The sequence below is a fragment of the Enhydra lutris genome, unplaced genomic scaffold (genome assembly GCF_002288905.1).
Source record: "Enhydra lutris kenyoni isolate GAN:26980312 unplaced genomic scaffold, ASM228890v2 scaffoldscaffold1, whole genome shotgun sequence".
In the NCBI taxonomy this organism is placed as follows: Eukaryota; Metazoa; Chordata; class Mammalia; order Carnivora; family Mustelidae; genus Enhydra; species Enhydra lutris.
Window position 1 is genome coordinate 20,569,897 of NW_019154085.1, and position 23,212 is coordinate 20,593,108.

Below are 23,212 nucleotides of genomic sequence, written 5' to 3' on the forward strand. Positions count from 1 at the left end.
TTGAAAAAGAGAGATATACCTAAAATGGCTATGAATGTGTCATAGATGAAAAGCCTAAAACTTGTATATTTAAATAGTTAACCAAGACACAAAAATAAATAATTACACCATGTGTTTGGTCAAGGGATTTCTGAAACTAGGGATTTCTACAGATTTTGTCAACTGTTTCAGTTCAGACTTCAGATTTACTAGGAGATAATTCATGCTTTTTATATGACCTTCATTGTTTTAACTTTAATCATTCACTCGTGCATGCACGAGTTCAATAAATATTCGCTGTGTGCCAATTATGTACCAAACCCAGTTCTAAGTACCGGGAGATATTAGTGAACAAATGAGAAGGCAAACAGTGTTGCCTTCCTGGAGCTTACAAATGAATGAGGAGAGACAGAAAATAAAGAATAAACACAATAAATAAGTTATATATAGTATATTAGAAAACTATAAGTATCCAAATAAAATAAAGGATATTGGGAATGGGCATTGCACATTGCAAGGGTCAAGTTAAACCTCACTGAGAAGATAATATTTGAAGAAAGACTTAGTGGAGGAAATGAGTTATTTGAAAGAAAATTGTCCCACACCTAGAATTTAACTGTAAATTAATTCAAGTTAATTTAAACAAGACAGATATTTGCATATGATATTGATACAATGTTTTCTGATGTAACCTTTAAGATCAACCATGGTATTCAATTATTCCTACCTTGATATAATAAAATGGGGGTAGTAATTGACTACGTAAGGCAGGTATTTTACTGTTATAATCTATACTTGTAAGACATACGTTAATTTCCACAAGAGGTTTTAAACTCCTGCAGAAAAAACTCAGCACTCAAAACTCAATACTCAAAACACAATAAACTCAAGTTGTCAAACAACGAAGTTCTGAAGTTCTTCCAAAACGCATGAGCATAAATCCCATGCATGTCGCTCTTCCAAGATTAGACCAGATAGATAGTTAATGGAATTACAAGGTCTTCCTTAACTATAGGAAGGCTCATGTTCATACATGCAGATTGTTTACGTATGAAGTGATGGAAACTGAAGTAATTGTGAAAGTAAAAATGTTTATTTCTAATACTATCTCTTTTATGCACACTTAGACTAATTGAGTCTGTCTTTAAAGAGTCTGTCTGTGTGCCCTAGGAAAATGGAAAATTGTTAATTCTTTAATTTTCTCCTCTCTTCTGATGACAACTTAAGATTTGTTAGGTTGAATTACAAGCTAATTAACTCAGAAGTCCAGGGATTGAATTTCTGCTTCACCACTTACCAGCTGTGTGCTTGGCATGTAGCTAAACTTAATTGGGCCTATTTCCTCAACTGTAAAATGGAAGTTCATAACTCTCAGAATTGTTGAATAAAACAATGTGTTGAAAGAAGTTGGCACGTTATAAGTACTTAATCATTTATATTAAAATTGTGTCTTATGCTTTTTAATTGGTCAATACTAGAATAAATAAATGGATATAAATGCCCTAAGACCAGCCCGAGGCCATATATTATATCAGTCATTATAGTATCATGGTGATTCTGAGAAGCAAAGTGCTTCATGGCACTGTGTGATTGGGTTGTTCTGGAAGCCTTCATAAAAGAAGGCAAAACATGAAATGGACCAATAAGGAAGTATAAGATTTGGATAGGAAGCAAAGAAGTAGACGATTTTGAAGTAAACCGGTGATTATGATGGGCATCAGGGGGCAAGCGATTTGTGTTGAAAGGTACAGAATAGAAAGCACCTTAACTGTCCATGTTTTTGTCATCATAGTGTAGTTCAGACTGTATTGCTATAGATAAGTTTTTCACATGTTACTGAATTTCTAAGATATACATTTTACTATAGATTTTTTTTTTTTTACTTCACTGTTTCCTTTTTATTTGTTAAAAACGCCTGTAAATGTTCTATCCCGGGCACCTGGGTGGCTCAGTCAGTTAAACATCTGACTCATAATTTCAGCTCTGGTCACAATCTCAGGGTCGTAAGATGGAGCCCTGAGTCATGCTCTGTGCTCAGTATGGAGTCTGCTTGAGATTCATTCTCCCTCTCCCTCTGCCCCTCCCCACATTCACGTTTTCTCTTTGTGTCTTTTTTTTTCTCTCTCTCTCTCTCAAGTAAAAAATCTTTTTAAAAAAATTCTTTCTCCCTTCTAAGGAATAGATCCCCTCACAGCTCGTTTGTTTAACAAACACATAGGGGTGCCTGGGTGGCTCAGTGGGTTAAGCCTCTGCCTTTGGCTCAGGTCATGATCTCGGGGTCCTGGGATCGAGCCCTGCATTGGGCTCTCTGCTCAGCAGGGATCCTGCTTCCCCCTCCCCCTCTGCCTTCCTCTCTGTCTGCTTGTGATCTCTCTCTCTCTCTCTCTGTCTGTTAAATAAATGAATAATTAAAAATCTTAAAAAAAAAACAAACAGATGAACAAACACATAATCGTCATAGGGCCTTAATGCAGCCTTGGTTACACACCTGCATATGTGCGTTCTGACTGGAACCCTTTTTCAGAATATTCATTCTAGATCCTAAAATGCGCTGCTATAAACAAAGTTTCTAAACCAATGGCATCATAGTATTTTATTGTTATTTTTGTTTGTTGTGGGTTTTTTTTTTTTTAAGATTTTATTTACTTATTTGAGAGGACACAACGAGAGAGGGAACACAAGCAAGGGAGAGGGAGAGGGAGAGGGAGAAGTAGGCTTCCTGCCAAGCAGGGGGCCTGATGTAGGGCTCAATCCTAGGACCCTGGGATCATGACCTGAGCCGAAGGCAGATACTTAACGACTGAGCCACCCAGGCGCCCCTATTTTATTGTTATTTTTTTATTATGGAGGTATACTATACCTTAATACAGCACATACATCTCAATTGTACACCCCCTGACATTCACTGCCACCATGTCAAGAAGGCATTGTACTTCCTCTTAGTCAATACTGCCCTTTGTCTTAATCCCCATAGACATAAACACTATTCTGACTTCTATTTCTGAACATTAGTTTTGTCTGTTCCTGAATTTTGTATGAATGGAGTAATATAGTAGTATTCTTTGTGTCTGTTTATCATTATGCCTATGAGATTCATCTATGGAGTTGCATTCAACAGTAATTCTTTTTCATTCTTTTTTTTTCAGTGTACTAATCCATTTTGTGAATATACGATAATACTTTCTACTATTGATGAGAATTTGAATGGTTTCCAATTTCATGTTATTATGAATAAAGCTAAGAACGTTTTTTTTTTTTTTAATGTGTTTAAGTAAACATATGTACTCAGTTCTCCTGGTTATAAACCTAGAAGTGGAATTACTGGTTGATAAGGTTTTTTATCTCACTAGAAATTTTATCTTACTAGAAATTGCCGAAGAGTTTTCAGAAGTGTTCACACTCATTTGTACTCCCACCAGCCATGTGTGAGAGTTTCAGTTGTTCTGCCATTATAGCTTTCTTTTCAACATCTGGAGAGGGTTTTATTCCCAACTTAGTTCTTCGAGTGTAATGAGATTATGACTTGATGAATCGAACCTGCAACTATTTTTCAGCACTGCAGTTCACATCACACCGTTTTTAAAAAAGAAGTTCAGTTCCGTTTACTTTGGTGAAAGTATGTGAGCAGAATAGAACTTTGGGCACTGTCATTTCCTAAGTGTAATGGCATATACAACCTAAATATGGCCTGGGGGCTAGCTATTTCACTAAATTGCAAACTGTAGTTTGAGTGCTGACAATGAGAAAAACTTCTCTCTCTCTCTCTCTCTCCTTCTCTATTTACATCATCTTTTTGGCTTCACCTTGACGAGTGAAATAAGAGCATTAATGGAATAAAGGAAAACAAAAGTGGGGTACCTGGGTGGCTTGGTCGGTTGGGCAGCTGCCTTTCGGCTCAGGTCTTAATCTCAGGGTCTTGGGATTGACCCACTTTGGGCTCCCTGGTCAGTGGGGAGTCTGCTTCTCTTTCTCCCTCTGCCTTTCTCTCAAATAAATAAAATCTTCAAAAAAAAAAAAAAAAAGAAAGAAAGAAAGAAAGAAAGAAAAGAAAAACAAAACTATGTTATTTTTGAAACTACCTGTGAAAATTTTCCCGAGAAATATGAATACTTCTGAGGTTAAAAATGGTGCATAACCCAAAAATAATTTGAAATGTATTTTGTACTTATGTTTGGATAAGAATATAACTGAATTTTAGAAAAAAAAATCACCACACAAAGATTTAAAATAAAACCATGAAGCCACACTCTGATCAGGATGACTCAGAGGAGGACTGAAGCATGAGATGAGAACAATTGGGAAGTCGTCCGTTATCTTGCCTTACTCCTCACTCTCCTTGCTTAGAATACATTCATTCTTCCCACTGATTAGACACATCTAATCAGAAGCACACTGAAGATGGCAAAGATGACAATGGGTGACCTCTATGTCAGTAGGCTCTTTGCTTCTTTACAAACATACCTCATTTCTGAGTCATTCTTTATCTTAATTAAGTGGAAATACTGAATATCTTGGTTTAAAGTTTTTTTCCACTGTGTTATATGTATAAGAGATAATTTAAATATAATTAGACATAGGCAAATGATTAGAGGATCCGAGGCCTGGATAATAACAATCTATTTTCAATTTTAAGTAAGTAAAAATACAGCTCAGTAGCATGGAATACCTAGAGAAAGTTAATGAAAGATAAAGTACATAACAAGCTAATGAATATAGTTCATCCTCTTTAATCAAAGCAAGAAGAATTTGGGGTAGGAGCCAAGTGATTTAAAGATTTTATTGGGGGAGGGGATTCTTGTCCATCTATATTTGTCCATTACCTGCTCTCAAAATCCTATGTAGGAGTTTCTCAAGATATTGGTTACTTATTTTTTATAAAGGATAATTCAGCCTTATTTATGTTAATAATTTTTGTAGTTTGTCACACACACACACACACACACACACACACACACAGAGAAAACCATGTGAGTAATTGATATAAATTTATCCTTTTGGTGCTTAAGTGATTGTCTTTTAACTCCTAACAGTTGTTATTCATCCCATAAGTCAGTAATCCCATAGAGTGTATGTCTTTTATTGATGATATTACATTGAATCTATTTGCCCATGCATTTTAGAATGTAACATCCAGAGACTTACCATTGAATTTGTCTCAGAATTCAAGAAACATTTCTAAAAGATTTTCAGATCCTCGATGAATCATAGAACCTCATGGCTTTAAAAGATATCAATAGTTTTGGGTCTATGCTTCTCATAATTTGTAATATTTTGGAAGGTGCCACAGATTGGATTTGAAATTTGTCATATTTTAATTAGTGGCTACTGAAGACTTACCTTTGCCTGGAGACTGGGACATTTTGGAGTTCACTCAATAGAGTTCACTCTACTCCATTCTGCTTCCTTTTATAACTTCTCCAGGTATCAGGTTGAACCACAAGAAACTGTCATTTTATATATAAAAAAGTAATGGAATTTCAACATTTCGTATACTGCAGACTGATATGCTAGTTGTGACATTTTTCTTTCTTCTTTTTGGTCTGTTTAACCACAGTATACTTTTTTTTTTTTTTTTTTGCATTAACAAATGTTTATTGAATCTTTATGTTAGGAACTGGGACCTTACCAGCGATATATCTTCTTCTCTTAAGCACCTTTACAGTCCTTTTGAAGGGATAAGCAACTAAAACATCAATTAACCCTACCTACCAAGGCTTTGTGAGCAGTTTGATTACTTTTGATTAGCATGAGCTCAATCTGCTGACAGCACACCCAAGTTTTCTAGACTTCCTCTGGAGGAGTGTACCTCCTGGAAGTGGTATTTCCCCAGGTTTTCCAGGTATTCAGGTCACCTTGAGCATATGGATTTCAGACCCATCCCATGGAAATTTCTGACTCCATAGGTCTTATAATGGAGAGGGTGCTGGGCCATGGAGTCTGACCACAGTATGCTCTTAAGGGAACAAAATTTGTTGGAAGAAAATATGTTATCTGTGGTAAATAAGGCAAAACAGTGTGCAGTGAATTTGGATGGCATAATAATTTATAAAATAGATAACTGCTTATATTTAAAATGACAAATTTAAGAATATAAGGTAAAACTATAATTATTATTTCTATTGTATTTAATTATTGTTTCTATTATTAATTTTTTAATTGCAAAGTACAGTAATTATAGTCAATTTATAAAAAGCCACTTCAGGGATACCTTGGCTGGCTTAGTTGGTAGAGCATGTGAATCTCGATCTTGGGGTTGTAGCTTCAAGACCCGTGGTGGGTGTAGAGTTCACTTAAAAATAAAATCTTAAACTTTTTAAAATTAAATAAAAAGCTACTTCTAAGCAGTTTGACCACAAGGCAATGTTGATTTATTAACTATTCTCATTTTATTTAAGTAATCTTAAGATTAAATGTTAACCTATTTAATGCCAATACAAGTATTATTTATCAAATAAGCTCTTTCTCAGCATTTAAGAGCTGATAGTCCCGTGCTGGGTACTTTGCAGAATTCGAAGAAAGCAGGAGACAAGTTCCTATTTTAAATAAATATATATCCCTTAATGGAAATAACAACAACAAAAAAATTGATTCCATGGGAAAATGTGATTTATAATACATATAAAATACAATATTTATAAGGAAGACTGAATATATAGAGCAAGGAAATCAATATGAAACACAAAGACTGGTCTTGTGCTTAAATGCTTTAATTCATCCACTAATGTGATTTGCTCATTTAAAAAAATATTTTGAATGCTATTATGTTCCCAGCCACTGTTTTGGGTGCTTTGGATACACCAGCATCCCAAACATGTAAAGATGATTTCCCTCACAGACCTAGCAGAGGGAGGCAGGTAATAAATAGTAAGCATAATAAATATAAGTCTGTGGTTTGATGGAAAGTGGTCAGTGCTGTGGAAAGGAAAAGAGGGAGCAGGGATGAAGGTGGTGGGAGGGACACGGTTGCCGTTTTCATTACGGGAGTCAGGGAGGTCTTAGCTAGGAAGATGATTCTATGATCAAAGGCTTCAAGGAGGTAAGGAAGAAATAATACCTCCATTATTCCTTCCTAAAGAACTTCAAGAGTGACACACAAATACACAGGCCAGGATATTTAGGGAGTAAAACTAAGGGTCTTCCAGAAGAGCCATGGGGCTAAACTAATTGACGTTGGGAATATAGTTAAATTAGATTCTTAAAGGTCAGACTCCAAGATGCAGCTGATTATAACACAGGGACAGAGACATAGTGTGTCATCAAGTAAGAGAAAGAAATGTCAGCTTAGATCCCTGCTTACTTTTATGGCCCTTCCACTATAATTAAAGGTCCTGTAGAAGGAAATGCCTTGTTTTGTTTTGTTTTGTTTTCCCACACCTAAAACATATCAAGTGTTTGAAATATATGTATGTGTGTCATCAAAATAGGTTAGATGAACTGACCAATGGTACTAAGCCAAGGTCTAGAATATCGTGAAAGAGAGAAAGGATAAGGAAAGAAGTACAATTTAGGCTCATAAGCATAAATATAAAAAATATAAAAAATCATGAAGGGCTCTCAATTATCTGCCATTTTATATTCTTAGAATGTAACTAAAGGGAAGAATTATATAGTACTTATTATACAATGGACATGTTAAAGTAATAGTTCCTTCCACATACAAATGAAAAGAGAAAAAGAATTTACCAACTCATTCTCAGTGACAAAGCAGGTATTCTCAAATAAGGACTCCTGAAAAGTACTAAATATTTTTGAACCTGTGCTATTTTTTGACTAAGACCATTATGTGTGCTTTAGGGGATTCTGACAAAATATGATTTATGTTTCAAGAAATGACATCACTTGTGCATCATTTTTTGTGTTCAAAAATGAACACGTTATCAGTGTTTTGTTTTAAAAAAAATAACTTTAGTGTCCAAATTACTGAAGAAAAATAGACATTTAACAGAGAGACCATATTTAAAGAATGCTTTTTGGAAGAGAAGAATCCTAACCAATATGTAAGATTACCTGAAATCTGAAATCTCTTACAATTTTACTAGGGCAATCATATTTTTAAATGTGATTTTTTTTTTTTAAGATTTTATTTGTTTATTTGACAGAGATCACAAGTAGGCAGAGAGGCAGTGGGGGGAAGGAAGCAAGGGGTGGGGAAGTGGGCTCTCTGCTGAGCAGAGAGCCCGATTCCAGGACCCTGGGATCATGACTGGAGCCTAAGGCAGAGGCTTTAACCCACTGAGCCACTCAGGCACCCTTAATGTGATTTCTTTATTTGATAGTTCACATACTGGGAGCAGAGAACGTTCAGTAGTGGTGGCAGCAACTGTATTTTAGATATCAGAAAATTCAATCTGATCCTACCTATGGATGAGTTAACCTAAAAGCAATGAGTCATAACTACTGAATATTGAAAGAACACTTAATGAAGGAAATAAACACAGTGCATCAAGGTCAAAATCCTAATCACAATTTTTGCTGACTCAGAAAGATTTTAACAAATATTGCGCCCCCCAGTGGTTGTTTTTGAGGTTTTTGTTTTTGGTTTTGTTTTTTGTTTTTTAACCCCGGGCTCCCAGTTTTCCAGGTTCATTATTTTGGGTACCCTCATGAAACTTCACGCCGCCTATTAACTAGGAGGAAACTGGAGAGGACAGCTCAATTTGACTGCCCAATTTCCTGCTTCCAGAAAGAACGGTGCCAGGGATGATAGAGTACCTAGTATATGATGATTAAGTTCAGGCTCAACAAGATAGGATCACAAAAGGGACATCATGCTCAATTCGTCTGATTGCCTAGCTGGAAATGAAAGAAGAGCAGTGACATAATTACCCCAGATTCTTCCGGCTTCTGATGCAGTGCAGCACAGATACTAAGCAAAGCTAGTTTCAGAATTATTGGAACATATTTTAAAGATGAAGGTCCCTGCTTTAACAAATAAAGGAAGGCTCACAAAAATCAAAGACAAAGGAAAGTTTTGCTTGCACACAGAGCAGGAGGAGCACAGAAAGAAAATCACCTGGTGAAAGAAGAAAAGCAGAGCACCTAAGTGAGGAAACAGGGTGGTGTGTCTGCTGGATCTCCAGCCCACTTTGTGACCTTGGCCAGATTCCCTGGGCCTCAGCTTTCTCACCTTTGGCACAAAGGGTGTGGACTCGTCTGAGTGGTGTCCCTGAATCCGGGATATGGACAGAGGCAAGGAGAATTAGGAACCATCTCATACAAAAGAACCATAATTTGAATATTTATAAAGGCAAAATTAGCTTGTGATCAAAAAGTGGAGAAGAAAGGCAGCTAATGGAGAATGTAAATTCATCCTAATGCGTTCAAAATAGAGTGTAAAACTGATAGACACAGTTCTTTCCAGAAGGCAAAAAAGGAAGCATGTCACTGTACATTTCCTCCACTGGAGTCTCCTTCCCTTTTCTCTCTCATCACCTTATTTTTCTCAGTACTTTCTGTTTCCGGTAACCATGGTGATGCTCCTTCCCAGCAACCTTCTTCACACCAGGCCCTTTTGGTATACATACATTGAATTTTGCTCCATTCACTGATGCAGGAAGCTAACAATGCTGTAAAAATTAATTTATTTATTAACATTTTCTCCAGCCCTTCTGTCTGGGAATTATTCCACATTTAACCTCCCTACAGAAGGGGCACTGTGAAACAGGGATATTCAACTGTTAATTTCAGTTGCTAACATAAAGGGGGTACTGATTATGCTAGATTCAATTCCCTGCTGTAGCCCTCAGGGACTGTAAGGTCTCCCAGTACCCAAACTCATTGCTACCTCCTTTTGCTTCTGTCTGTAAACAGAATAAAATAGATTGTCCTCAGAAATCACACGTCAGCCCTGATTTCCTAATCCTCTTTGTTTTTTGCTGCATTCTCCCTTGTAAGGGAAACATTGCCAAGTGTGTAATTATCACAGTTACAAGGGGATTGAATTTTCCCTAAGAAAATCCAAATAAATATATGCATTTTTCTATCGGGCACAGTTATTTTGGAATATAAGTAAATAATAAGTAAACAAACAATCTTGGATATTCAGTCTTTAAAATATCATCATGAGCAGCCAGTGACAGAACATCAGATGATCTGTGATGTCATTAATGTAGATAATAAATATTCTCATAAACTACTGTTTATCATGTCCGGTTTGTGCAGCCAGATTTATTTGTAATCCTATATTATGCAGGGAAACTCTCTATTTAAGCACTGTGTGTGTGTGTGTGTGTGTGTGTGTGTGTGTGTGTCTGGCATTAACACAAAGGAGACCAGATGATGACATTCATAGGCTTATAGACTCGACTCCTGGGGACACACTTGGATGGAGGCAATTAAAATGCCTGTCAGGCATTTGGTACCAGAAGCCCCTATGGTAAACCGCTAAATCATAAGCCAGGGCTGCATCTTATTGTCAGTGAATGATGGCGGAACTGGGTGGCTTGTCATCATTCTCGAAAATTCTGAGGCTAGTGAGCTCTCTCTCCCTCTCCCACTCGCCTTATTTTCCTTTTCACCACTGCGGGGACTTTTTCTAATTTGCAGCTTCCCTTTCCCCGACACACACACAGAGGAGCTGGTGGCTTGCAGACTGCGTCTGTCTGGAGCTAAAGAGCTAGACCCAGCCCGTGGAGATAATGCTCGGGGAGAAGGATTCTGCAGCAATCCTCAGAGGCTAGACTTGGGTGGTATCGCTGCATAGGCACTGGTAATGTTTTGGCGTTTTTTAAATTTTATTTCATTTTATTTTTAATCCATTTTTCAGAGGATTTGCTTTATGTGATCTCAAAGTAAAATGCTTTAGAATTCATTACCGAGCTTCCTGAAAATTCAAGTGCTGTGTTATTTGTACTACAGATCTCAAGGCATAAATTTATTATTGGAACTATAAAGAATGCATTTGCTTACTGGTGAGTTACGATTTCCAATATTTTGTTAATAAATCTGTATATGTATTTTTTTTTCTTTTGTTTTGTTTCGGTAGATTCTTCACCTTGTTGTCTCTCACCGAAGAAACATTGATTGGGAACTACTCATTCAGAAAATTAAAAGGTACCACATGTTTTGTTTGGAGGTTTAAATGAGGGGAAATCAGGGAGGATTTGGAATGTTTTTATTTAAATTAATCTCTCTATGGTTGGTCTTTGATCCTTAAGCCTACGTTTTGTCATTGTCTATAGCATGTATGATTTCCCATGCAGAGAATGCCATTATCCAAAGCTGTTTCAGTTATAAGATGTCTAAGGAATTATATCTTTTGCCTGGGTTGCAAGTTGTGAACAAACATTGCTATGTCTGGCTTATTTTCGGATTTTTATTATTGTAGCAACTAAAAAAAAAAAATGTCCAAAATTCTCTATCTTAATGAAAATTCAGTCATTTAAATTTAACAGAAATATACTAAAGTCGTGATTTTATCTGAGGGAATCTTTCTAATAAGAGATGTTTTTAAGTGGGTAAATGAAACGGCTTGCCCTTCCCAGGTAGAAGGAGCACTAGAGATGAGAGCCTAGGAATGACTCAGTATTGTTGGGTTTTGTGAATAAAATATTGTAACTTCTTCACTGATGCTTTAGTCTTTAGCACCATATTTAAAGGCTGAGGTTGTTAGTTATTAAAAAACTGATTTTATATATGCTTTATTGGCATAAGAAAGTAATCCTTCTTCTTGCCGTGGGAGCAGTTGAATCCATTGATCCTGGGCCTTCTGCCTTACATGAAAAATATTAATTTTCAAATTCATTATCAGGATGTGTATTGATTAGAGATGGCAGTTATGGGTATTACCTTTTGTTTAATTCTTTAAGATTATCTTTGTTTTCAACATATACTCATGTCAATAAAAGCTGTATTTGTAATTTGCCTTAAAACAATGGAAGACATTTTCTGCCTCACTGAGGAGATCGATAGCATCTTCTAAATCTTTCTTTGGCATTCACATAGCATTTCCTTTCAAGCTTACTAGCCCAAAATATTTATGCAGTGAGGTTAGTTTGTTTTTTTTTTTAATGTACTTTGGAAATAGTTAATGTTCAACAACTGATCCTGAAATACCAGAAGTCTGTGAGTGTGCACCTGTGAGTGTGAATATATGTAGCAGTTGAAGGAGATGAATGCTTTGTCCTTGTTTAATTCTCTCTGCAGTGTGTAATTATGAGAACCTTAATTTATTCATTCCACAGGCACTTCCTAAGAGCCTTGCTGCTGTTGGTAGTTATTGTGGGAGAGAGGGAAGGGGCAGATGCTACTGTCACCACCCTTCCAGAGTGTAGGCAGTACCACATAATATTTTTGCACAAGAGAAGGAATTCATTAAAATAAATCAGTATGCTCTAAAAAGGGAAACTGCTTTTATTTCAGATATTGAACAAAATTGAATAGACTAGTCTCAGAGAAACTTGAAATATATTGCGTTTTTTTCCCTTAGAAATTACTCAGTGGAATCAGGTCTAAAATCCCCAGACAGGACTTACTATTCCTCCTGGATACTGTAAAACCCTTGGGACTATCCCCTCCTTTAGTTTCCACTCAGAGTAGATGAATACATTTCATAGTTGGTGAAAAAAAATCTATTTGGTATTTTCCCATCTAACAGAATCCACACAGTATATATTTTATGTGAGAAGCTGTTTTCTAATCCTCAGGCTCATTTAGCAACTCATTATATTAATTTAGAATATTGGGATATTTATATGAATTGGAAAACGATGATGTTATTATCTAACCACTAAAAAAATGTATTCAATGTTTTGTTAATAGGAACTAATCAGCTCTGTTAGGATTCATCTGGGTACTGGAGAAGTGGCATATTACCTCACCAAGTCTCTTGGTACCTAAATTTTCTAGGCTCATTTTAAATTTATCTAGGGATGTGTTGACAGATTTTGTGTAATAAAACATAATTTATTGAAATAGACTATTATGGCATCAAATCAGAATTGAGTTTGACTTTTGGACTGTGAGTGAGTCAGGGATCTTATCACAGTTTTTGCTAATCAAATTCATTTTGACATTGGTTAATTATTTCACTGATTTTTCACCCATATCTTCAGCACATAAAGTAGTGTCTGGACACAGTAGGAGTTCAACAAATATTTGCTTAATTATTTGATGGGTAAATGATTCATCATCATTTTCCCCCCATTACTTTTTTGTTCTTGTTTTTCATGAGATTGCACACTGTAAAACAGACATTTTGGTACCTTTTTTCTCTAGCTACCCCAAATATTCATTATATGTCTTTAATTAATAATAATTAATTAGATAATTAATACCAGGTAGAAAATCAGGCAAACCATGTGTGAAAATTTCTCCAAGCTATACAGAAAAGGTTTTTTTCAGTTTTAAGTTAAGATGGAAAGAATTTTTGAAGTGTCCCTTCTCACTTTCATCAGCAAGGGAAAGAAGCCAAAGTGCAGCATGAGTTCTGCTTTATGGATGTTTCCGAAATACTACTCCCAGGCTTGACATTGTTTATTGCTTTTCATATCTTCAGCCAAGATTTTGCTGCAGCAGAGGGGAGGAGGCCTTCTCTCTCTCTTCATCTTTCTCTCTCTCTCTCCCTCCCTCTCTCTCTTTCTGTAATACTAGAAATGATGTCATAGTCTTCTTAAATGCTTTGTTGCTCATTATGGCTAGTATGACATCATTTAATAATGTATAAGGAAACTGCTAGAGTCATAATAGTTTTAGAGAATGCTTTTTTTCTTGTTGCCATTTATTTTTATTAATACAACTATAATTTTTTTTTATTATTCACTATGTGCTAGATAGTATCCCAAGCCCTTAACATATGTTATCTCATTTTAACTCTCTCTACAATCCTGGGAGGTGGGTATGGTCTCCATTTCATAGATGAATGAATGGAGATTCCAACTGGGCAATCGACACAAGTCTGGTCCAAAGTCCTTCAATATTAACCACAACATATTACATTCTTTTCCTAGTAGATTTTTTTTTTTTTTGGCTCATAGCCATTGCTTTAATATTTTATTTATGCACATGGTGTATACTGAAATAAGGAGAAAACAGTATGCCTACAGACACTTGTTTTTATACACTTTTAAATTAGGAGTAAATATATCCTCAAATGTGTAACATAATATTCAAACTCTGATATATTTTATATTTTTAATATGTATTTTATATTTTATATTTAAGCTGAAGAATTTTATTTTTTTTAAAGAACTTTATTCTTTAAGGAGGAATATCAGAGACGAATTAGGAAGTTTTAAAATAAATTAATTCATAAAGTGCTCCTGTGTCATTATGATGAAGATGTATTATGAAATTGCATGATCTATATAAGAAATTTAGCCAGAGAATTCATTACTAAATAGCATAAATCTATGCCGTATTTTGCAACTTTTTTTTTCTAAATTGAAATAATAGCAGAAGTTTCAAATGACCAAAAAGAAAGAAACTAGCAGAGAACAGTATGCCATGTGCATACTGTGGAGTGTGCAGATACCACATTCAAACTTAAATACAACTAACTGAGCCACAAACATAACTGAGGGCACTAACAATGACACAAATGGGTATTAAGATTCTCTACTTGCAAAGGCGTATATAGAACAGAACACTTTGGGAGCTCAGTTGGGTGTAGCAGAACAAAACAAAGAAGTAGACTTAAGGCACATTGGTATCATAAGAGACACACGAATAATTTCTTAAGGGATTTCATTGCAGACCAGGATTACTAACAATTGAGAAGAGACTCAACAGGCAATATTTCATGGAGGATGTGTCTTTTGAGGAGGAGGTTAGAGATGAAAAGAAGTATTTAAGGGAGAGATAATGCGCAGACGAGCTCCAGGAAGAACCAACATTAGCAAAGAGGCTAAAGAAAGTGAACATGCATGGAAAGTGTAGACTGACCTCATTTATATTCTAGAGTGCAGGCCAGAAGAAGGGGGCGTTCTTGGAAGGTAAGGATGGAAATAGTATTCAGTCATATCCTATGAAATGGCTAGTATTCTACACTTTTTGAACTACAAAATAAGAATTCATTCAGTTCAACCCAATACATAAGAAAGGGGACCTTAAATGCTAACTTGAAATTGTTCAGCATTTGATGAGAAACTACGGGGTATATTTTGAATAGTGGAGCCCTCTGACCTAAACTGTATTTTCAGGTGACTTACTTTATAGCACTATGTGAAATGGAATTATGGGTGAGAGTATGTTGAAGCAGACATCACTTTGGAAGCTCTAATAGGATATTCCAGGAAACAATAAAAGCTCAAAGAGGGTGTTGGCAGTGGGCATAAAAGAAGGGGTTATGAAAATGAAAGATGTTTCTGAGCTCAAAATCATAAGCAGAATATAGCAACTGATTGGTTGGAGGAATGAAAAACAGGACTCAGTGCTGACTCTAATGTTTCAATTTGATAACTGGAACAATGAGGGGAGAAAGGTGGCTAAAAGCTGCTTGAAGAAAGAGGCTCTCTTTAATTTGTCTTCACCCTAGTCTCTGGCAGATTGCCTAGTACATAGTGGACAGCCAATAAATGCTGACCGAATGAGGAAGGGAATAAAAAGTCAAGAGGCAGGTTTAGGCTACAATAGGCTGGCTCTGGAGGCAGACTGGTCTGGTAGCTGGCAGATCACCTTGGGCTAACACTAAGAAGAGAATCTAGGGAGAGAGGACGTGGATGACAGTTTCACAAGAGAAGAGAAGAGGGCCAAGAGAGAACACTCTTGACAGGACCCACATTTAAGATGTAGAATAAGGGACAGGAATTGACAAAGTTAAAGGAAGAACTACTTTTTTTTTTAAGCAAAGAACAAAGAGGATAGGTGAAGTAATTGAAAATAAGGCTACAATTCAAATTCTGCAGAGAAGTTGAAGAATGAGAATACAAGACTGCTCAAAATATTATTGACTTCAGTGGTGTTTTCTGTTATAAAAACAATAAATCCACATTTTGTAAAATCTGTCAAATTTAGAAGAGTGCAAAGGAAGGAAATAATAGCCATCCATAATTAAACAAGCTAGAGACTATGGTTAACACTCTCCCTGTTTAGCGTCCTTCCTTCCATCTATTGCATTTAAATTTACATACTGGGAGCAAAACAATACAATTTGAATTCTGCCTTTTTTTTTTCCACTCAGAGTATCTTAAACATCTCAAAATATTTTTCCACCTGTGTAATATTATTTTATGAAGACGTTGGGTGTGTTTCTTTCCTCTTGCTTCCCAATTTTTTAATATCATCTTCATGCTGTAATGGGATGGAATATTTTACTCTCACATGACATTTCACATTATTTCCAAGGGCTCTTTCCTAACAAGAGAACCACTGTGTTTTATATTGCCAAAAAAATTTGATGGTTTCTTTTTAAAAAATGTTTTTAAAGATTTTATTTATTTATTTATTTGATTTTTTTATTTATTTTGATTTTATTTATTTATTTGACAGAGAGAGAGTGCACGCAGAACAGTAGGCAGAGAGAGAGGGAGAAGCAGGCTCTCCACTGAGCAGGGAGCCTGATGCGGGGCTCGATCCCAGGTCCCTGAGATCTTGACTTGAGGTGAAGGTGCTGCTTAACTGACTGAGCCACCCAGGCACCCCAATTTGATGGTTTCAAAATTAGCCTCACCTTTCCTCCAGCTAAGGGATCTAGGATGACGTTAGCATCTGCTGTGTGCCAGCCTCTGTGACAGGGATTTTAATTATCATGATGACTCTGTACGTTCTGTTATCTCCACTTCAACGGAGGGACAGAGACTGAGACAGTTCCCCAAGTTTAAGGGCTAGTTTTGCATCAGGTCTGATTCAAAACCAGTTCAACTGTGGCGACAGAAGCAATTTCTTAAGAAGTGAATGAGTCAATACAAAAGCAATAGGAAAACACATTTCAGAGGTCTAGGATTCAGTGCCACACAGTAGGACTTTACTGTTAGTAACCTGGGAAGTCCTAACCTGAAGGGAGGACTCATATAGAGATGGGGTGTTAGGTATGTAAACAGAAGAAGAACAATATTTTAGAAAAGTTCCTGAATGGAAGGAGACAATGCAGACAAGGATTTAGGCTTAGCAAACAAAATACATCTTCCCTATAGACAAAAGTAAGAGAAAAGAGAGTGAGAGTTTTCTAGGTGTAAAGAAAAGATATGGGCAGGTGGGGGGTAGGGGGGCTACTTATCATCTGGACTTCATCTCAGACTAGAGAAAATCCACTTATTCATTCAGTGACCATTTATTGAACACCAATTCCATACCCTTTTCCTGCCCTAATGGAACTTTATTTCTGTGGGTGAACAAATAAAATTAAGAGATTACTCAGGTAGCTGTGCAGAGAATAGATAATAAGGTGGTAAAAGTAGACCCTGAGAGATCAGCTCCTCAGACTTTAAGGCAGAGATGAATCAACTGGGGATCCCATTAAAATGCAGATTCAGAATCATTCGGTGTGAGGAAGGGGCCTGAGAGCGTCCATTTTAACAAGTTCCTAGGTAATGTTGATACTGCTAGACTGTGTGCTGTGCCTTCATCAGCAAGACGTTAGGAGGCAAGAAAAATCACAAAGGATGAGATCGGGCATGTTCAGGGTCAGGGCACCTGGGTGGTTCAGTGGGTTAAGCCTCTGCCTTCGGCTCAGGTCATGATCTCGGGGTCCTGGGATCAAGCCCCGCATCGCATCGGGCTTTCTGCTCAGCGGGGAGCCTGCTTCCCCCCTCTCTCTCTGCCTGCCTCTCTGCCTACCTGTCATCTTACTCTCTGTCAAGTAAATAAAATCTTTAAAAAAAATTATAAAAAAAAAATCAGAAAGGATTGGAGCAGTTATTATGAACAAGTCAAATGGAAACCCTTCTTTCCATGTGGCGACACTGCATAATTTCGCGCCTCTTTGATGCTGAGAGAGAATTGTCTCTTTCTTTCTGACCTTTTTCAATTCCACCCAGTTGTTTTATGAAAGATCCATTAAACAAGCCCTAATGAGCTACTGGAATTTCAATCTTTCTGCCTATGCTCCATGTTTCTTATGCCGTAGAGTGAATTCTCATGGCTCAGATTTGGGGGTGTGTTTCCATATAACACTCTGCCAATTTCTTAACTGCAGCTCTGTTTCCCTGCTTCGTGATTTCTTTGAACTTCTAACCTCTCTGCCTGGATGTTCAGCACAGTGCCAGCCTGCTACGTTCTTTGCCCCCCCCCCCCCCAACACTTGACATCCCTTCTGTCCCGCTGTGCTTAGTGACAAAGCTTCTGGGTGTCTACATCTCATCCTGCCACCTACCTCCTCATACAAGCCTACTTCAGGGGGACTCTACTTCAAGCCACAGGGGACTCCTGAGTATTGATGATAGTCTCTGATTTAAGGAATACATTTTTTTCCAACAAAATCATTTCTCTTTGGTGGAATGTTTTGGTTGGTGGCAGCAACCTGCATTCCTCTGAGGAAAGAATGTGTGTGTTTGCAGATGATTGGAGCGTTCAAAGGGGCTCAGGGTTCACAAGAAGCCTTGACAGACTGGAGGGCTGTTATTTTTCTGCCTCCATCACGAGGCTCTTAGTCCTCTGTAGATGCAAGAACTTACAAGTATCTACCTGTTTGAGTCCTCCCACATCACACCTTACAACTATAGAATATCTAAGAAAATAAGCAATCAAATAAATATGGCATACACATCCATCAGGGAAACACCTTAACTGCACATCAAACATTCTCACACTTACTAGCATGTCTCCTTTGTTTAAAGGGCTGCTTCTATCTAGATAGAAGCCATGCCCATGACCAGATCTGTGGTCTTTGTCACCGTAATTTTGTCATTTGGTGTTTACTTAAACAGCCAAGTAAATGTGAGCAGTGTCATGACAAACTTTGAATTTAAAATTCCAGTGAAATACTAGTTTTCATATGAACAGAAGTCAACTTAAATTGATAACGGTATTTCCTCAAGGAGAACACTCAGGAAGGCACTTGAGGGAAGAAGTCAGGTCACGGACGTCTTTGCATTCACTATGCTGTCTGCTTAGAAATGCCCTTGATGCATGTGCCACACTGAAGCTAAGAAAATGAGTGTGGTACAAGGGGGTGTGTATGTGTGTGCGACTGTAGCCTTTCTTAGGTGGACAGCACTGGTCTTTGCCTAGTCAAACTGGAATTGGTAAAATAGCCAGAACTCAAATACCATGCCTGTGCTTTTTTTGACATTTATTCAATAGTTTAGAGTCTCAGAGTAGCACAGGATAACCTATGGTCTTCCTAAAAAATTCTCCTTTTCTCTCTCAAAAAAAAAAAAAAAAGTTTGAAGCAATTCCCTTTTTTTTTTTGTGGATTCCATTTGGGTCTGCCTCAGATGGTTCCAATTAACCTTCCATCAGATTCTCTCCTAGTGTTAATGACTTTGGATTATGACTATTTAAAGCTGCCGGATGTTCATTGATCCACATCTGGCAATTGTTAAAACAAAGCTACTCTATTTAACACTTACAACCAAAATATATTTCTTTACAATGAATAGGAACTTAAGGGATGATGTTTCTTTTCAGGGAAATCTTATGTTTTATTTCCAATGTGAACAATGTTTCTATTTTGTGTCCTTTAAAAGTATCTTCTTGCTCATTGTAGGATTTTTCTCCTGGTGAAATTTACCGGTAGGATATACAGAATAAGACACAACACGTAGGCATTAAGGATTCTCTCAGTGCCTAAGAGTAGCTAATTAGCATGATTTTGAGCATAACTTCAGGTGAATCTGTGATTTTTGTCGAATCTTAAAAACAAATAACTACACTGAAATACTACAGAAATCCCTAAAGTGATTGACTTTTAAGATTATATTGGTAGTGGAGGAAATATGACATCCAACAATGAAAAAATTTTAAAACGATACAAGAACTCATCATCCTGAGTGAGCCAAATAACTGGTCAGACTGCTATACATTTCCTCTAAAAGATGGTGGATACTTCCATAGGTCAAAGGGAAGTAATAAATGTAATATCTAGTTTATTGTGTGCATGCGTTTTTAGTTGTTTCTTATGTTATGCTCACAAAAAGTCTAAGATATCAACTTTGGTTTATAAAATTACTGAAATAATCCAACCAATGAAGAAGTAGCATTTAGACTTTAAGAAAAAAAATAATTTCTGTTCCACTTTTTAAGTCATATAAAGCATATGACCTCCCAAAGCTCACAGCAATCTCTGGAATGGGAATGGCAGATCTTGTTGTTATATTTATTACAGATGAGAAAACTGAAGTTTGAAGAATGCAAATGACCTACCCAAGTCCCTCTACTAGGAAACGGTAAATCTTTGGCTCATATCCTTGTTCTGACTCTAAAGCTTTTACTTTCTACGAATATGCAGCCAAAGCAGGTAAATGAGTGTATTGTCCCAAATATGGAATATTTTAATAATGCTCTGAGTTGGTTGCTGAAATAAAGAACACATTCCAGGGTAGCCCTGTGCTATTGCTCTGCTCTCCCAAAAGACTCTTGCCTTTAGAGTCTTGATCAGTGTGGCATGGAGCTCAGAAAATACTAATAAAAATAGCAGTTGTTCTTAAAATGGCTTTATACTTTTCACAGAAAATATATCACAGAAAATGTAACCTTAATGATTTAAAAAGCAGTTGACAGAGAGATAGATTAAGAAGAATCCATTGTTTTAAGTTTCACGGCATTTTAAGCAAGTGATAGATAACACAGCAAGAATCCAGGATCACAAAGAAAATGATTACAGCTTCAGAAAAGCATATCTATGGAGCATCTTTGATTTGCCTATTTTTAGGATAATTATAAGAGCTTATAAAGAAAAAGCTGGAAGCTATAGATCCCAGTTCTGATCTCAGCTATACAAAAGGAAGGGTAACATATGTAAAGAAGGGGCGCCTGGGTGGCTCAGTGGGTTAAGCCTCTGCCTTTGGCTCAGGCCATGATCTCAGGGTCCTGGGATCGAGCCCCGCATCGGGCTCTCTGCTCAGCATGGAGCCTGCTTACTCCTCTCTCTGCCTGCCTCTCTGCCTTCTTGTGATCTCTGTCTTTCAAATAAATAAATAAAATATTTTAAAAAATATATGTAAAGAAAATTATAACTTCGGAAACCAATGAGTAGAGTTAGGGCTGAGATTAGGTGTCTCCAGGCAGACAGCAATTGGCATAGGTCCACTGAGGACATTGTCATTGCAGTGACCTATCTCCTCCCCAAACTCTCCGTTCCATCATCTTCATCCAGGCTCTCATTATAGCTGCCAGGGTTGCTGAAAGGCTTTTATCTTGTCTTCCTACCCCACACGCCATCACCGCATTAATCTCCTAGACAAACAGTTAATACAAACTCTTCCTTGGCTCTTGTTTGCTCTCTCGAGTTGTGCTGGCCCATAAATATGGAGGCAGCCAGTCACATGCAGCTATTTAAATCTCAATTAATTATAATAAAAATAATTGAAATTATATCTCCTTAGGCATACTAACCAAACTTTAGGTGCTCCATAGCCACATTATTTTTATAGAAACATTACCTATTACAGTCTACGTCCATTATGATATGATTTTCATTGGAGAGGGCTGATCTAGAGCATAAGCACACCCCTCACCCAAGCACCCAAGGCCTGCACTGACCTCTCCTTATCCCTGACTCCCTTGGCACACACTCTCCACTCCATATATTTTTCTCCTCCTCTTCCTCATCACCATTACTACCTTTGTAATTAAAATATTAATAACCCTTATTTATTTAGTCCATATCATGTGCTAAGTACATACATTTTCAGAAGAAGAAGGGGGGGAGAAGAAGAAAAAGAATTCTATAGAGTGGGTTTTTTTTTTTTTAAATCTCCACTTCACAGAAGAGGTTTAATGAAGCTGAGTATATTTCCCAAAGATAAAGAGGTTATTATTAGTGGAGCTCAGAGAAAAGCCCAGGCTACCTGGTCCCATAGCTATAGCGTTTTACCCTGTACCAATGATTCTTAACCAGGGACAATCTGCCCCTTCTGCTAGGAGTCATTTGGAAGTGACCGTTTGAAATTATATCTTTTTAACTCGGAGAAACTTTCCTCTGCTTTCTTTTTCTTGTTATCCCTGCCTCTGTTCTATATTTAGGAGATTCCTACTGATAAATGTTGGACTTACTGGACTGGTCTGTTTTAGCTCCTTTTTGACATATTTTTAAAATCCCTTTTTCACTTTTTCTACATTCAGGTTTTTTCCTCTTATCAGCTGAATTATTATTTGCCTCTAGCCCTGCCAATTCTATTTTTAATTAATTCATGAACTACTTATTTGAAAAATCATATATTAATTTTCAGGAACGTTTTCTTATCCTCTAATCAATACTTTTCTAAAATTCATTTTTGGAAGGTAGTTTATTTTAAAGTATGCGATATTCTTTAAAATCTCTCTGAGAAGGAGATTTGTAAATTGCCTTGTCCCTTGAATCATCTCTATTTCCTCAGTCGCCATTTTTCTTTTTAAAGATTTTAGTTATTTATTTGACAGAGATCACAAGTAGGCAGAGAGGCAGGCGGGGGGGGGGTGCGGGAGCAGGCTCCCTGCTGAGCAGAGACCCTATTTGGGTGTCCATCCCAGGACCCTGGGATCATGACCTGAGTAGAAGGCAGAGGTTTTAACCCACTGAGCCACCCAGGCGCCCCCTCAGGAGTCATTTTTTAAAGAATATATTTTTCTTGTTCATGTTGCTGGTTTTTCTCAGATGTCTTGATTTGAGGGTTTGGGGGGTTATTTTTATGTATGAAGAACTAGGCTGAGGATGATAGGTAGCTGCTGTATGTTTCCTCTGCAATCAGGCAGGTCTGCACCTCCACGAACCGTGAGCTGCCTGCAGGTTCTGGGTAAGTGGGCAGAGTCTGTCAGGAAGCAGGTGTCCCAAGAGGAGCGCGGAGATGCAACTGGTAAGGGAGCAGGTTAGGATCCCTATGGTTGTTTCAGTTCTGCATAGATTTATCTATACTAGACCTGGTTCCCAAACTAAACACTTTCTTTCATTAAAGCCTAGTTTTTATTTTCACCGTTGGGGGCAAAAGCTTCTCCTGTCACTAAAAATGTAGCAAGGGAGAAGAAGAATAGAAAGGGTCCCAATTGTTCTGAATATGTTTCTTTTTATTTTTTTAAGACTTTTAAAATGTATTTATTTTAGAGAGAATGTGTGTGAGCATGAGGAAGGGACAGAGGGAGAGGGAGAGAGAGAATCTCAAGCAGATTGCTATGAGCTCGGAGCAGATGTGAGCTGGATCCCAGGACCCGGAGATAATGACCT

At 37.2% G+C, this 23,212-nt stretch overlaps 1 protein-coding gene across 3 annotated transcripts in view; it reads left to right on the forward strand.

Moving 5' to 3' along the window:
• The window catches only part of LOC111142856 (microtubule associated protein 2), a 285,884-nt gene that overhangs the window by 132,956 nt on the left and 129,716 nt on the right, over window positions 1–23,212 (forward strand). For all 3 annotated transcript variants that reach the window (XM_022496216.1, XM_022496225.1, XM_022496234.1), the window contains exons 3-4: window positions 10,964–11,031; window positions 20,180–20,240. The gene's annotated coding sequence lies outside the window, so the exon portion shown is untranslated. The remainder of the gene's footprint in view (window positions 1–10,963; window positions 11,032–20,179; window positions 20,241–23,212) is intronic.